The sequence below is a fragment of the Bidens hawaiensis genome, unplaced genomic scaffold, assembly GCF_021521415.1.
Source record: "Bidens hawaiensis isolate Kalapana, Puna unplaced genomic scaffold, B.hawaiensis_p1.1 tig00072143_1, whole genome shotgun sequence".
NCBI lineage: Eukaryota > Viridiplantae > Streptophyta > Magnoliopsida > Asterales > Asteraceae > Bidens > Bidens hawaiensis.
The window spans coordinates 26026-40930 of record NW_027502624.1 but is presented as its reverse complement, the minus strand read 5'-3'; the positions used below and the strand labels follow the sequence as shown (position 1 = coordinate 40930).

Below are 14905 nucleotides of genomic sequence, written 5' to 3'. Positions count from 1 at the left end.
GTTGATATGTGGACCCGGCATTCTTAAGTCCGAATGGCATCATTTGATAACAGAATGTGCCATCGGGCGTCCGAAATGCGGTCTTATCTTGATCGTCAACGGCCATGTGGATTTGATGGTATCCTTTATACGCATCAAGGAAGCATTTAAGGCGAAACGGTGCTAACGAATCTACCTTAAGATCAATTTCGGGTAACGGGTAACAATCTTTGGGGCATGCTTTGTTCAGATCTTTGAAATCTATGCACATGCGCCATTGTTTGTTAGCCTTTGGTACCATAACGGGATTTGCAACCCAAGTTTGATATCTGCTAACGCGCACGATGCCCGCGTCAAGGAGTTCCTTGACTTGGGTTCTACACGCGTTAGCTTGCTCTGCCCCCATTACTCTGCGCTTTTGTATGACTGGCGTAAAAGCCGGGTCACATTTGAGCTTATGCTCCGCTTTATCTCGAGGTACACCAGTCATGTCTGCTGGTTTCCATGCGAAGATGTCAGCGTTTTTCTGTAGTAAGCGCTTGAGTAAGGTGCGTGCGGGGTCAGTGATTGTTGGACCAATGGTGACCGCCTGATCGGGGTATTTGCCATTGAAAGCCCATTCTTCTGGTTCGGTGAATGTGCGTTTGGCCGTTTTTGGTTTGGGGTTGGATGAGACAGACGCGATACATACCTGAGGAACGCCGGTGATCATTGCTGGCCATCCCATCATGCCGTGGACCGAAGATACAACCGCGTTGAATCTTGCCATCCCATCTCTTCCGAATAGGATGTCATATGTGTGATGTGGCTTCCTCATGACGACGAAATCCACATCTTCTGTGCGTGATCGGTTCCCATCCGCAAGAGTGACGGGGAAAGATAGGATACCCAGGGGGTGTTCGTGCTGCCATCTAATCCTTCCATCGAGGCGTAGACCGTTTCTAAGCGCCCCTTGTCTTCATCATCTAGCTTGTCAAAGAACTGTCTGTACATAACCGTTGATGAAGCGCCATTGTCAACGAGAGTGCGGGAAGTGATGTAATGCCCCAGCTGGGTTTTGATGATGATAGGGCCCTCTTTGCTGGGTCCTCCTGGCACTCTTGGGAAACGTACCTCGGCCTCTTTCCATGCACACGGTTCTGTCACTCGTCTTTTCCTTCCCATGATGTAACCCTGGACCATGTGGATACTGATGTCAACTGGCTTTCGCCCGTTGTTTCTGTATCGATTGTCATTCTTCCCTCCGTTCTTGATCGATGCCACCAGGTGTCGGAGTCTGCCATTCTTGACAAATGTTTCGATAATATCTTTCAAGGAGGAACACGTTTCAGTATTGTGGCCTTTTATGCCGTGAAAGTCACAATACTTGCTTTGATCTGCATCCGGGTGTTGCCGGATCGTCGGAGCTTTTGGCCATGGGAGTTTCTCCGTGGCGAATACCTCCGTGACGCTTTTAGTGAGCGGCGTCCACCTGGGGTGCTGATTCAACAGCTGTGTATTACTTCTTCCGTCTGCGAAGGAGCGAGAGCTAGATGAGGTGTCAAAGTTTACCCTTGACTGCCACATGTTTAGCTTCCTCCTTTTGTTCCGCTGGGTGGTTTGGACATTTTCTCTAGTCCTTTGCGCATAGAATTCCGTGGTCTTGGGCAGATCCCTACCCAGTTGCTTCTCTGTTTCGGCAAAGCGCTTGGCTGCCGTCATGATGGCATCCCATGTGGATGGCATGCCATCTTTACCCGTCAACGTGCGGATAAGCTCTGGGTAATCCGCGCCTTGAATGAAAGCTGCGCGAACAAGGTCTTCACTTATAACACCCAGACTCAGCTTCTTTGAGTTAAAGCGAGTAATAAAATCTAGCAAAGGCTCGTTTTTATCTCTAACGCAGTTGAGTATTGTCCATTGTTCTTCAGTATATTTCCTCTGTTGACTGAAGTGTTGGCTGAACTTGTGTTGAAAGTCCGCCCAATCAAAGATGTGGTGGACCGGTAGACGGTCAAACCACGCTCTTGCTGCTCCAACCAGTGTCATCTGGAACATGTAACACCACGTGGGCTCCGTCCAGTTGCTGACGGTTGCCCCCCGCTATGAATCTGTTCAGATGATCATCCGGGTCGGATATGCCGTCGTAGGTGCCAATGTTGGGCATCTGTTTGGCACCTTTTGGGGCGATTGCTTCCGTAATGTCCCTCGCAAACTTGGAAGTTCCTGCGTTTGCAACCGTAGGTCTGAAGGTTTTGGAAAAGTCACGAGACTTTGCCTCTGCGTTCCTTTGTTCGAAAGGTTCCCCGAAATTCCTTGTTCGGAAGTCTGTTCTCTTACGCTTCCCTTTCTCCCTAAGGCGAGGGTTTGCGTCGGAATCAGATTCCTCCCAATCTTCATCCGAGGATTCGCACTCACTGCTCATGTTGAGCTGGTGTGTGCCTCCGAATTCGTAAGCCTGTTGGACGGAACGTAGGCGTTCGTCCAGCTCAGCTTGGAACTTTTTCTGACGTGCCTCCGCCCACGCCTTAACTTCATAAAGCGTTTGGCAGGGGAGCCTCGTTCGTTGTTTCTCTATCTGGGTATCAGTGAATCCCAGTGAACGGTTGTTTGCTGTACTTGCCCCAGCTTGGGTAACTGGGGTAGTGTTCGCAAAGTTTACTGTACTTGTCCCGGCTTGAGTAACCAGGGTAGTGTTTGTAAAAGCTGTGTACTCAGTATCTCCCCCAGTAGCTGGGGTTGTGATAGCCGGAGTCTCTTGGTTACTCGGTTTCGGGACCGGAGTATCCTTAACCATCTTTCCAGAAATTTTGAAAAAACTGGAGAAAAATAAAGTTCTAGCTTTATGCACGGATGGCGCCAATGAAGAAACACCAGTCGAACCCCGACAGATTACGAGTAACCTGAGGGTTAGATAGACGTTTCCCACGAGGGGTTAATTCCGACAAGATGGTTCTTCCGATAACCTGCAAAACAGACACCGTGAGCTCGTCACTAAGAAAGGGGGGGGGGTTCCTCCTTGTGACCACCCTCCGGCGTGAGAATCAGTCTATATTACTCTTTGAATATAAAAGTATATTAAGAATACTAGAGCAGTTATCAGGTAAATTATACAAGATATTAGATGATGAAATGACAATACCATTTGATGTCTTTTATAGCCGAAGGTGGGTTTCCAAGGAGGTTTAGCCGGCCTAATACTCTGCCAACTGTGGCCTACACACGTGCTCTGTTGGTAATTGGTGGATAGGCAGCGGCTGATAGTGACCAGGCGTGCTGTTTACTTTTCCTTTTCCACCAACTACAGGCTAGGCACGTGGTATGGCAGGAGTTGGTGAGCAGGCGGCTGCTATTGGTCACAGTGCTGTGGCATGTTGTCTGCCATGCTGCTGTCAGTGAGCTGTCGTATCCTTGGTCAGATCTTTTGTCCATACCTCGTCAGGTATCACACAAAAGATCCTCCATTATTATACGGACTGGCTCATTTAGGCGGGAGTTTTCCCCCTCCCGCCTTTATGCGGGAATGTTCCCGACTTTGCTCATTCCTTCTTCAGGTGACTACTGAATTATTACGAGTTTGAGCCTTATGCGTGTAGCCATGCTGCGCGGGTGGCCAGTCCCTAATGGCGGGTATCCGCACCTGCGGGAACAGGCGGATACTTGGAAACCATAGGGAGACATTTCCTGCGGGACCAGCTTGCGTACCGCATGTGAGGTCGTCACAACTCTGAGCGTGGTGGGTCCTGCGGGTTTGGTAGGTCGCAGCGCAGACGTCCCTATGGTGAAGTCTGCGGGTTCAACTGCGCAGACGTCCGTTTAAGGAGTCTTGCGTGTTCAACTGCGCAGACGTCTCCTTTTAAGGGAGTCTTGCGGGTCCTAACCACCTCTGCTGGGACCTACCTCTTCACATACGCAATGTACAATAAATGATTATTGTATTCTATCATTTATCTATCTATCTATATATATATATATATTATATTTATTCATTTTCGTCAATGTCATATGTCATGTAGGTGTTAGTTGCCGATTAACGACGGAATCAGTGACGTCAAAATTAAATTTTGCCAAATTTGACGTTGAATTTGTATCTATGCTAAAGCGGTAGAACTATTTTGATTGAATCGGTTGCCTCAAAAATAAATACAACCATTTGTATACAAAAGGGGTACGTAAATGTAGTCCGATTTCCTGTATATGATTATGGAGCCTTCACATTTAAGTGAAAAACATCTCGATATTGATTTGTTGATATGACATCCAACTATAGTCATATATGGACATACATAATGACACGAAGAAATTTTATAGTGTTACTTCCTTTTGTTTTAACGTTTTTATGACGGATAGTTCACACACTTTCTAAATCTATTCTTAAATCTACACCTATTAATGTAGAGCAGGATCATAAATAAACAAAGATAAACATCTCAAATAAATTTAATTAGATAAAAAAAACTCCATGCTAAAGCCATTACAAGGGATGCTCTTTTATAAGGATTTTCTAAGTTTGGATTTTCAAGCTTTCAATTAACCATTGAAACTTGAAATTGAGACCATAAATACACATGTAAATTATGTTGGTAAATGATTTGCTAAAAGAAGATGAAATTGGAGGAATAAATATTAAGTGGTGAAATTGGAGCTCTATCTCAAGAAACTCAAGTCTGATAGTTACTAGTTAGGTTAAACCGCCTACGAAGTTTTCCACATGATCTAGCATCTAGAGCTTTTCGTCCACTTGTCCAACCGATCCATATAATAAAACTCTCTTGTCCTTTGATCATCTTCTCGTCACCTTTATCCATTATGGAATTAGAACCCTCATGTTCTCAACCACCTAAGGATAAACATCTTATCACACTACCGCACGAATTTTTTATACGAATCCATCTAAGTATCAATTTCATTATTTTAGTAAGTGCGGCCAAGATATTTTTTCTTACTATTCCAATGTGTTTATGCATTTATGATTAGGCCATCTGTGATGGGTGTATGAAATGGGCACGTTGCCCTTTTCACACGGACAATGGGACGCTTAACACCATTACAAACATCGGATGAATCATTAATATATAAACCAATCATCTAGCTTCACCTTAACACACCACATTTCACACTACCACAACACATGTTTTTAAGTGTGAAATGTGAAACCACCCACACTACACGCGTGTGACGTTGACATGTCAGCCTTTTTATCACATCCCACAGTACCACCATGGATCGCCTAAGACCATGCGTAGTCAAAACTAGGCAACCCCGGGCATTTTTTCGCCATGTAACGCTTAGTCAGCATTTCAAAGTTTTGCAAAAAAACAAGTGTAGCGGAAAAACGGCCATAACTCTCCTACAATCATCATTTTATTCCTCAACTCTCTCTCTATCCCTCACACAGCTCTCCTCAAATGTGGGCCATTGCAAGTTATATACATAACGCTATCCAAAATCCACATTCAAAACGCCACCCATAATGCCTAGTGGGCGGTGTTCCCAGGCATTATAGCATCAAAACAACACCCATAATGCCCCAATACAAATGCTCTAATACGCAAAGATAAAGCAGATAGAAAAATTTAGTAACCAATGACTAATGTATTGTTTCATTGATTAATGTCCATGCATGTGTTGATATAATTTGTAGTGACCCCCATACTATATATTATATATATATACAATTCTCAAAATTGGTTTGTAAGGGCTTTTCACTATTCACTTCATTTGATTTTTTTAGAAGTAGTAACATATGCTTTATCGTATGTATCCTGGTACCTTGATAAATTTAAATATAGTGGTGGGTCATGACGTTTATCCTTATTAGTTTTGTCAACTTGTGACCACACATCTCAGCTGATTAATCTACAAGCAAGATCAACTTTTGGCTGTGGATTTAACATTCACATATGCTTTTATTGTTAACTTTTATATTTACAATTTTCAAAGTTAGTATGTGAGGACTTTTCGTTGTTACCGTGGATTAAATAAGAATTTTGATGTCACAACTCGTAAGAATTTCAATCGGACAAGTGACTATGCAATATTAGCCCACAACATTTTTTCTCTTTCAGACACGGTATCATAATAAATATAACTAACAAATATAATGAAAACTGACTTAATTACCGTCATAACGCTCGGTTTTACGAACCCTATAATTTACTAATCCATGTCACCCCATTGGTTCATTGTACACGTCAACTTTTATATTATTTATGGTTTTTTTGTTTATTTTACTCTCGATACCGTAATCAAACTAGGCTAGCAATTTGGTACATTTTTAATACACGATAAGACTTGTTTAACAAAAAAATACACTATACAGTTTTATATATATTTTATTAAATAATTAAGATTATGATCCTAGGGTTCATCATTTTGCATCTCAGCATATTAATCTACAAGCAAGATCAACTTTTGGTTGTGGATTTAACATTCACATATGCTTTTATTGTTAACATTTATATTTACAATTCTCAAAGTTAGTATGTGAGGACTTTTCGTTGTTACCGTGGATTAAATAAGAATTTTGATGTCACAACTCGTATGGATTTCAATCCGACAAGTGACGGTGCAATATTAGCCCACAACATTTTTCTCTTTCAGAAACGGTATCATAATAAATATAATTAACAAATATAATGAAAACCGACTTAATTACCGTCACAACACTCCCCTATAATTTACCGATCCATGTCACCCCATTGGTTCATTGTACACGTCAACTTTTATATTATTTATGGTTTTTTTGTTTATTTTACTCTCGATACCGTAATCAAACTAGGCTAGCAATTGGGTACATTTTTAATACACGATAAGACTTGTTTAATAAAAAAGTACACTATACCGTTATATATATATATATATATATATATATATATATATATATCACGCGAGAAGTGATATTATAGCGAGAAGTGTGGGAAATGAATCTAGACCATTGATTGTGTTTAATCAATGGTCAACAATAGAAATGGCATTATCGTAAATAAATACACATATTTATGACATATTTTTAATTAAAAGGGGCATACATGTCTTTTGCGGTGTTGGCCTAATTAAACCAGGCATTCATGTATTCAGCGGTTATTTTTTCTAGCATAATCAACGCTCAAAAGATGATTAATACTAGTTTAATACATATATATGATACATAAAAACATACACCAACTTGTCTCAAGTGACTACACGACATTGGTTTACCTATACTACATTAGATATTTCTGCACTACATTAGTTATGACAATACAACATTTGAAAGTGTCCCTACACTACATTAAATATGTTCAAAATATATTAGTTATGACTACATAATATTTGAAAGTGTGCCTACACTACACTACATTAGTTTTCCCTACACAACACTAGATATATCTACACTACATTAGGTTATAACTATACGGCACTTGAAAGTGTGCCTACACTACATTAGTTTTGCCTACACTAGATTTGAAAGTGAGCCTACGTTACATCAGTTCTGCCTACACTACATATGATACGTCTACACCACATTAGTTATGACTATATAACACTTGAAAGTGTGCCTACCCTATATTTGTTTTGCCTACAATACATTTTATATATCTACGCAACATTAGTTATGACTACACAACATTTGAAAGTAAGCCCACATTACATTGGTTTTTCCAAGACTATATATGATATGTCTACACTACATTAGTTATGACTATACAAAATTTGAAAGTGCGCATACACTAGATTACGTAACTTTATCTACATTACATAAGATAAGGCTACACTACATTAGTTGATTAAAATTAAAAAAAAAACACTTCACATTATATATCAAATAAAAAAATTAATTAGCCATGTGTTAGAATAAAACGCTTTTATATCAAATGGATTTTAATTGTTCAAATTTTAGATGAAATAAATAATAATAATAATAATAACAACTTATTATTTGTTAGTAACTTAACATTAATTAAACCATTAATGAGTATGATTTACAAAACAAAACATTTTATATTTTACTAACATATCCTTTTATTTAAATAATAAGAAATTAAAAAAGAAATCGTGTGATTGGTTATAATCTCTTCTCACACTAAGAAACACTTCTGAAATAAACCAAATCCTTAAATAATTAAAATTATGATGCTATGGTTCATCATTTTCTTTCTTGATACATAAAAAATACAACTGTCACACTCAAGCAACCAAAGCCAAGCGTTAAACAAGTCATTTTCATGTTTGATACTTGTATTAATCGCGTTGTCTCTGACTTGTTAAATACGAAGACATGATTTGGCAGCCTAAATCAAACCTAGCTCTTATTTGTATTTCTTGCAATTCATCACATTGCGATTACTTCGATTTGTAACTTCCTTAACGTTAACCAACGGCCAATTTCATGGCAACCTTTGGACATAATTTGTTTCTTCGGTTACAGTTTTACACCCCGCCGCAACGCGGCAGGTCACAATACCAGTATATATAACAATTTGAAAGGTTTACGGGCATTATAAATTATACAGCATGTTGTTGATGTAGTACCCACCTTAATTGGTACTTGCTGAAAGATGTACACCTACTTCCAACAAAATGACAAATCCCTTTTGAGTTTTGACCATTTATGTTCATGCACTATTACTTATATTCAATTTTCTGTATAAAAATAAAGACTTTAATCAACTTAAACAAAACATGTATTAACTTTATCTTTATATAGTGATTATTTTACTTTTAGTTCTGGTAACCAGGACCGATCCAATTCACGTCTACTCGCCGTCATAACGCCCGGTATTACCAACCGGTGTTTTTTGTTTTAGTTTCGGTACAGTAACAAATCTAACCAAAACCAGCCCAATTCACGTCTACTCGCCTCCGTAACACCCGGGTGAACATATGTCGATTAATTTTACATATGTTATCTTTTATATCTTGAGTACTCTAGACCACATGCCGATTAATTTTTAAGTTTGATTATAAAATTCTTCGTTATATGTATGTTTTAATTCGTGTTAGCACTTTTGAATGTTCACGGGTTTGTTTACTTTGTCACAAACCCTAAACAACATTCAAATCGACTGCCCCCCCCCCCCCCCGCCGCAACGCAGGGGCTCAAAATTCTAGTTTAATTCATTTATGAAAAATGATTTGATTTCAAAACTTATTTAAAAAAACTTACACCAATTATATATAGACATCACTAACATCCAAAGTTCCAAACAATAATAGTGCAAATATAGATCAAAAGTCAACTCAATCGTTGACCATTTATTACATGTGTTATTGATGTTGCCTTGTGTTAACATTACGAATAGATAAACCATGCAAAAACTTGATAAATCCAAGAAAATTGAGTTTTCCATCACTGCTTCGTATCCAGTCCTTTAGTATCGAATGACCCGAATCACCCACGTTCATTTCCTACATCGCTTATTAGGTTTAAAATCGAAAACCGCAAATCAAAGGTGTGGTAGAGGTGGAAAATATGTCACAAATATTCCGTTTTTAATCTATCATATGGAAAGAACACTCAAAATAATGTAGATGGTGGCCTGACAACAACTTTTTTAAGACGTGACAAGACAGTTATACCACGTTATTATTTACATATTATAGAAGGTTACTTCTAGAGTATGTTATATTGGAAAAATAAAAGATTTTTTTGATATGGTGGCATCAGGTTACATTTTTATGCAATAAACAATAATATTGTGAGTTTATAGAAAGTTGTATGCATTAAAAATATAAGGTCAGATTATTCTATAAATGAGGCAAATATGAGAAGGATTTAATAGAAAAATTTATAAAAAAATTATAACTCAAAATTTAATAGAAAAACGAAAAATGTAAAAACACAAAAATGTTTCCACTGTCTTTCTCGTTTAAGAAAAACTCGAAAAAGATACAATGTGAAGAAAAAAATCATTGTCTTTATATTTATCATTGTGCTTTTTTTTTCGTCATTGATTGTGTTTTTTTTTTCTTGACATTGTATTATATTACTCAGCATTGTGTTATATTTTGTTCGGTATGGTGTTATATTTTGCTACACATTGTGTCTTTTTTTTATTTATCATTGTGTTGTTTGTGTATTTTCGGCATTGTGTCTTTTCGGCGCTTTTTTTGGAACGGGAATGACGGGAGGAAACATTTTGGTTTTTTAATTTTTTTGTTTTTTATTTATATTTTAAGTTATGATTTTTTTATTATTTTTTCGTTTTTTAGGGGTTTTTGGTTATCACGCTTCTCATTTTTGCCACCATTTGCATTTTAACTTTTCCCTAAAAATATAATACTAGGCTATTTGTTATTATTTACAAAGTCGTTTGATTGGTTCCTCTTGTAGCTGAATCTTTTTTTTGTTTTTGACCCGCGTGTAGTTAACTCAAAGTCCAAATCAACCCGTTCATAAGTAAATGGATCAAATTACCACCTTTGTAGTATAGTAAAAAAAATTGTTTATAAAACCAGACCTGTGCTAATGCATCTACAGAAATGACGCGGTTTCCTTCGAGTTCAAAACACTGAAAAGCCTTATTTGCTATATTTTCCCATCCTTCGAGTGCCTCGAGTTGATGTGGGCTGATTGCAGCAGCTGAAAACTCTTCAAATGTCATTTGAGTGTAAGACAGGGGCTTCATCTACAATCATAGAAATCAAACTAATGTTGTTATCCCGAGTCAAAAGTAAAAAATAAAATAAAATAAATGCCAAACGTGTCGTTAATCGTTATAATGTGGTTTTACCTTATCTAAGATATCAAAGACCCTTGACTCCTTCATGGCGGGCGTTGAATGTTTCACTAGAGCCTATAAGTTTAATATGCGTATTGTAAACGGGTCGATCTTGGTTATGTTATCAGTCTAGGGGTGGCAAATGTGACCCATTGGGTTGAATGGGTTGTTATAAAATGTATATAATGGGTCAGAATAAGTCAGACTAAAAAAAGAAAAGGATTGAAATGGGTCAAAACGGGTTGACATTTCTTGAGTTTTTTTTTTATTAGTGGAACGAGAAAAACTGAGGAAATTTTTTAGTTTTTTTTACTTTTTTACCTTTTGATTTATATATCGAGTTATGATATTTTAATTATTTTTTTTGAATTTTTTAATAAGAGGTTTTTGAAATCTCAACTCATTTTGACCCATTTCAAAAACCCCTCATTAAAAAATTCAAAAAAAATAATTAAAAAATCATAACTCAAAATATAAATAAAAAACTAAAAAGGTAACAAAACAAAAAAGTTTCCTCCGTTTTTCTCGTTCCATTAAAGAAAAAAAAAACCCTCGAGAAATGTCAACCCATTTTGACCCATTCAATAATTTTCTTTTTTTAGTTTGACCCATTCTAACCCATTATATACATTTTATTACAACCCATTCAACCCAATGGGTCACATTTACCCTGCCTACTTATCACAAACGGGTCAAATGTTGTTTTGAAATTTTCCAAAGAAACACACCCGTCTTTCGGTTCCAAGAGATTAAACTGAGCACTTAAATATATTAGTTCATCCTCGGTTAAAGCTTCTGAGAGAGCCTGCAGAACATTAAAAAAGATTCAAGAATCGAGCAAAAGTAACATTTAAACTTTAAACCTCACTATTAGATGTAACAATAAACGGGCCAGATAAAAATATGCTAAAACAGTGCGTTAATAGGTTGAACAAGTCAAACGGGCTAAAAGTTTTCGAACCTATATTTTTTATGCATACAACCTTGATCATATTGTTTGTGTAGTCATAATGAACTAACACGTGAAATATATTACCTTGAGTGCAGCACGCCTTAAAGGCGTGGCTCGAACATATGACTTGACCAACTTGTAGACTAAAATGTCCAACGGCACATCATGGTTCTTGTCTCTTAACCACGGGTGAGCTGCAAATGAATTTAAACGAATATGTACACAAACCAAATTGTCGCGTTTAATTTAAACGAATATGTATCTTACTCAAAGCTTGGGAAGCACTCATTCGTTTTCGGTGATCCTTATTAAGGAGTCTTTTGACAAAATCTTTGGCTTCTGGGGACACCGAAGGCCAAGGTGACCCGTCAAGATTCGGGTCAGTTTTGACCACAGAACGAAAAATGCCTGATTCGGTTCTAGCAAAAAAGGGCTGGCTTCCACATAATAATATATAAGTTATAACACCGATACTCCACATGTCCGCCTCCACATTATATGACCGGTGTAACACCTCGGGTGCAACATAATATGCACTGCCAACAATATCGTTTAGGCGTTGATCTGTAAAAATTTATATTTTAAAAAAAAAATTACCTGATTATTTATGCATCGTTTAGAAAATGTGACTTACCTGGTCTAACGAAATCAGACAAACCGAAATCTATGACCTTCATTAAAGAATCTTCATCTTTTGTACTAAAAAGAAAGTTCTGCACAAAATGTGTTTAAATAAAGGTAAAACCGTAAAAATCATGATTTAATCAAATTTTACTTAAACTGGCAAATGAAAGAAAGAGTAAATGAAGCGACCTCGGGCTTTAAATCACGATGCACAACTCCTTGAAGATGAGTAAAAGAAGCTACACTTAGCATTTGAATAACGATGGACTTAGCATCGTTTCATAATATCTTCCGCCCCTGCAACAAGAAAACCGTAATATGTTAAAAGCATGTGACTCGAATATACTCATTAATAAGTAAACGGGCCAAATATTTACTTCTAGTTTATATGTGATACGAACCTGGATAATATCCGATCAAGAAGCTCTCCTCCTTCACACAATCTGTCGAATAAATATTGTTATTGGTTGGAAAATTAGAACAAGCTTATAACTATGAATTTGTAATATATGTTTGTATATAAGGCAAAAAATGAAGAAAGGTTTTGCATACTCCATGACTATGTACACGAATTGATCGTCTTCGAATGCATCATAGAATTGGACCATGTGTTGATGCGCAGATAAGCTTTTTAGTAACTTCACTTCCCTACGCACGTCTTCGATTGATATCGCAGATGTCATCTGTGAAAAATATAGCAGCATTATAGCAGGGTTGATGAGTTCATGAAGAACTCTTGATAAAGATTCAAAGTTTGCAGTAATCGAAACAGCAATGCATGAGATTTAGTAAAGAGCAAAGCACAGTGGCGAAGGTTGGACAAGTTCATCGGGGGGGGGGGGGGGGGGTTCAGAATGTATTTAAAAAAATCATAAACGAGGGGTCCGGGCTCAAATGTTTGGTCAAAAGCGGGTAAATTTACACTATGTATGCAAATTTTCGGGCGGAAAAAGGGTCAATTTACACTACTACACAGTCAAAATGTATTTAAAAAATCATAAACGAGGGCCCAGGCTTAATTTTTCAGTCAAAAACGGGTAAATTTACACCAATTTTTGGGCTAAAAAATGGTCAAATTACACTAATACGCAAAAAAAAAGGAGGGGGGGGGGTGGGTCGGGCCACTTCGCCCCTGGTAAAGCGGGTAGGTGAGAATTCATCAAGATTCAAGAGCTGTAAGTATGTAAATGCAAGAATTCAACAAGATTCAAGAACTTCGGGTAAACAACTGCGAATCAATGCGCTTAATAAAGATTTAAAATGAGAAAGTGCAAGAATTAATCAAGATTCAGAAATTACAAGTATACAAGTGCAAGAATTCAACAAGATTTATATGTAAGTGCAAGAATTCAACAAGATTCAAGAAGTTGAAAGTAAATAACTGCAAATTATTGTACATATTCAATATTTAAAATGGACAAGTGCAAATATTAATCAAGATTCAAAAACTTTAAGTATGTAAGTGCAAAAATCCACATATTTAAGAACAAGTTTTTTTTTTTTAACATCATTTCATTTTCATCGCTAAACTCAAGAAAATTACAATATAGTGGCAGGTAAGCGGACAACAAGTTACGTCGCAACCCCCTTTTGAATAGCAAGTATGCAAGAAATTAGCAAATTCAAGAACAAGTATGCAAGAAATCAACAAATAACAAACTCAAGAACAAGTATGCAAGAACTCAACAAATTAAAGAACTTTTTAGCAGGATCGGTTTTGCTATACAAAAGGGCGTAGCGACACAGTTTGTTGCCCGCTTACCTGCCTCAACAGTTCAACAAGATTCAAGAACTTAAAAGAGTAAACAACTGCAAATCAATGTACATATCCAAGATTTCAAATGGGTAGCTGCAAGAGCCAAACTCATCAAGATCAAAACTTTACATTAAAAAAACAGTTATTCACTCAACTTATTCAATAACTGAAGTATGCAAGTACAGTAAATCATCAAAAGTACCTTAGATGTTGGGATAACTTTTACAGCAACATACTGATTCTTAAGAGCACCCTTTTTACACTTAGCTCTACAAGTATGACCAAAATGCCCTCTTCCTATCTCCCTCCCCAACTCATATTTCGCCCGAAAATTTGTCGAAAACCCGAAATTCTTATCCAACTCCCCCTCCTCCTTCCCTTCATATTCCAATATCGTCCCGGCCGCCTCCGGTTTCCCTTTCTTCGTCCGTTTCCGTATCGCCGACATTATCGGTTTCGCAGGAGACGGCGGCGGGAGCGGCCATTTAAAAATTCTCCTGGGCGTCCCTGCCGACGCCTCCGGACACCGGATCTGCCATGGACTTCCGGTGAACGAAATCACCGGAGTGTCGGCACCAGAGCCACCACCAGCCGGACCAGGAGACGGTGGTGGTGGTTCTTGGTTCCGGTGTCCGGCTGCGGTTGACTGGGGTTTAACAGCGCCTCTGCTGCAACACTGCCCCATCAACCAGGGTGTGACAAGTTGGTATCAGAGCTAAGGTTACGAACGAGTCGTAATCTAGCTAGGAAAACTAATGGGAAACATGAAACATTGAAGGTGACGATCATATATTTATATATATATATATATATATATATATATAATTTATTATATAGAATTTTGTGTAGATGATTTCAATGGGAATTTGAGAAGCATTCTTGGAATCAAGAAGTTGTATGAATCGTAACGAA

The 14905-nt window shown here is 37.7% G+C and overlaps 1 pseudogene across 1 annotated transcript; it reads right to left on the bottom strand.

Annotated features, from left to right (window-relative positions):
* Nucleotides 1-9148: 9148 nt before the first annotated feature.
* On the bottom strand, nucleotides 9149-14701 carry LOC143605947 (CDPK-related kinase 4-like; annotated as a pseudogene). The gene is made up of 11 exons (XR_013148649.1): nucleotides 14196-14701; nucleotides 12790-12920; nucleotides 12639-12680; nucleotides 12427-12534; nucleotides 12248-12326; nucleotides 11881-12177; nucleotides 11698-11807; nucleotides 11347-11466; nucleotides 10674-10736; nucleotides 10401-10568; nucleotides 9149-9348 (listed from the first exon to the last, which is right to left on the bottom strand). The product of XR_013148649.1 is annotated as a CDPK-related kinase 4-like (transcript).
* Between the last annotated feature and the right edge of the window lie 204 nt (nucleotides 14702-14905).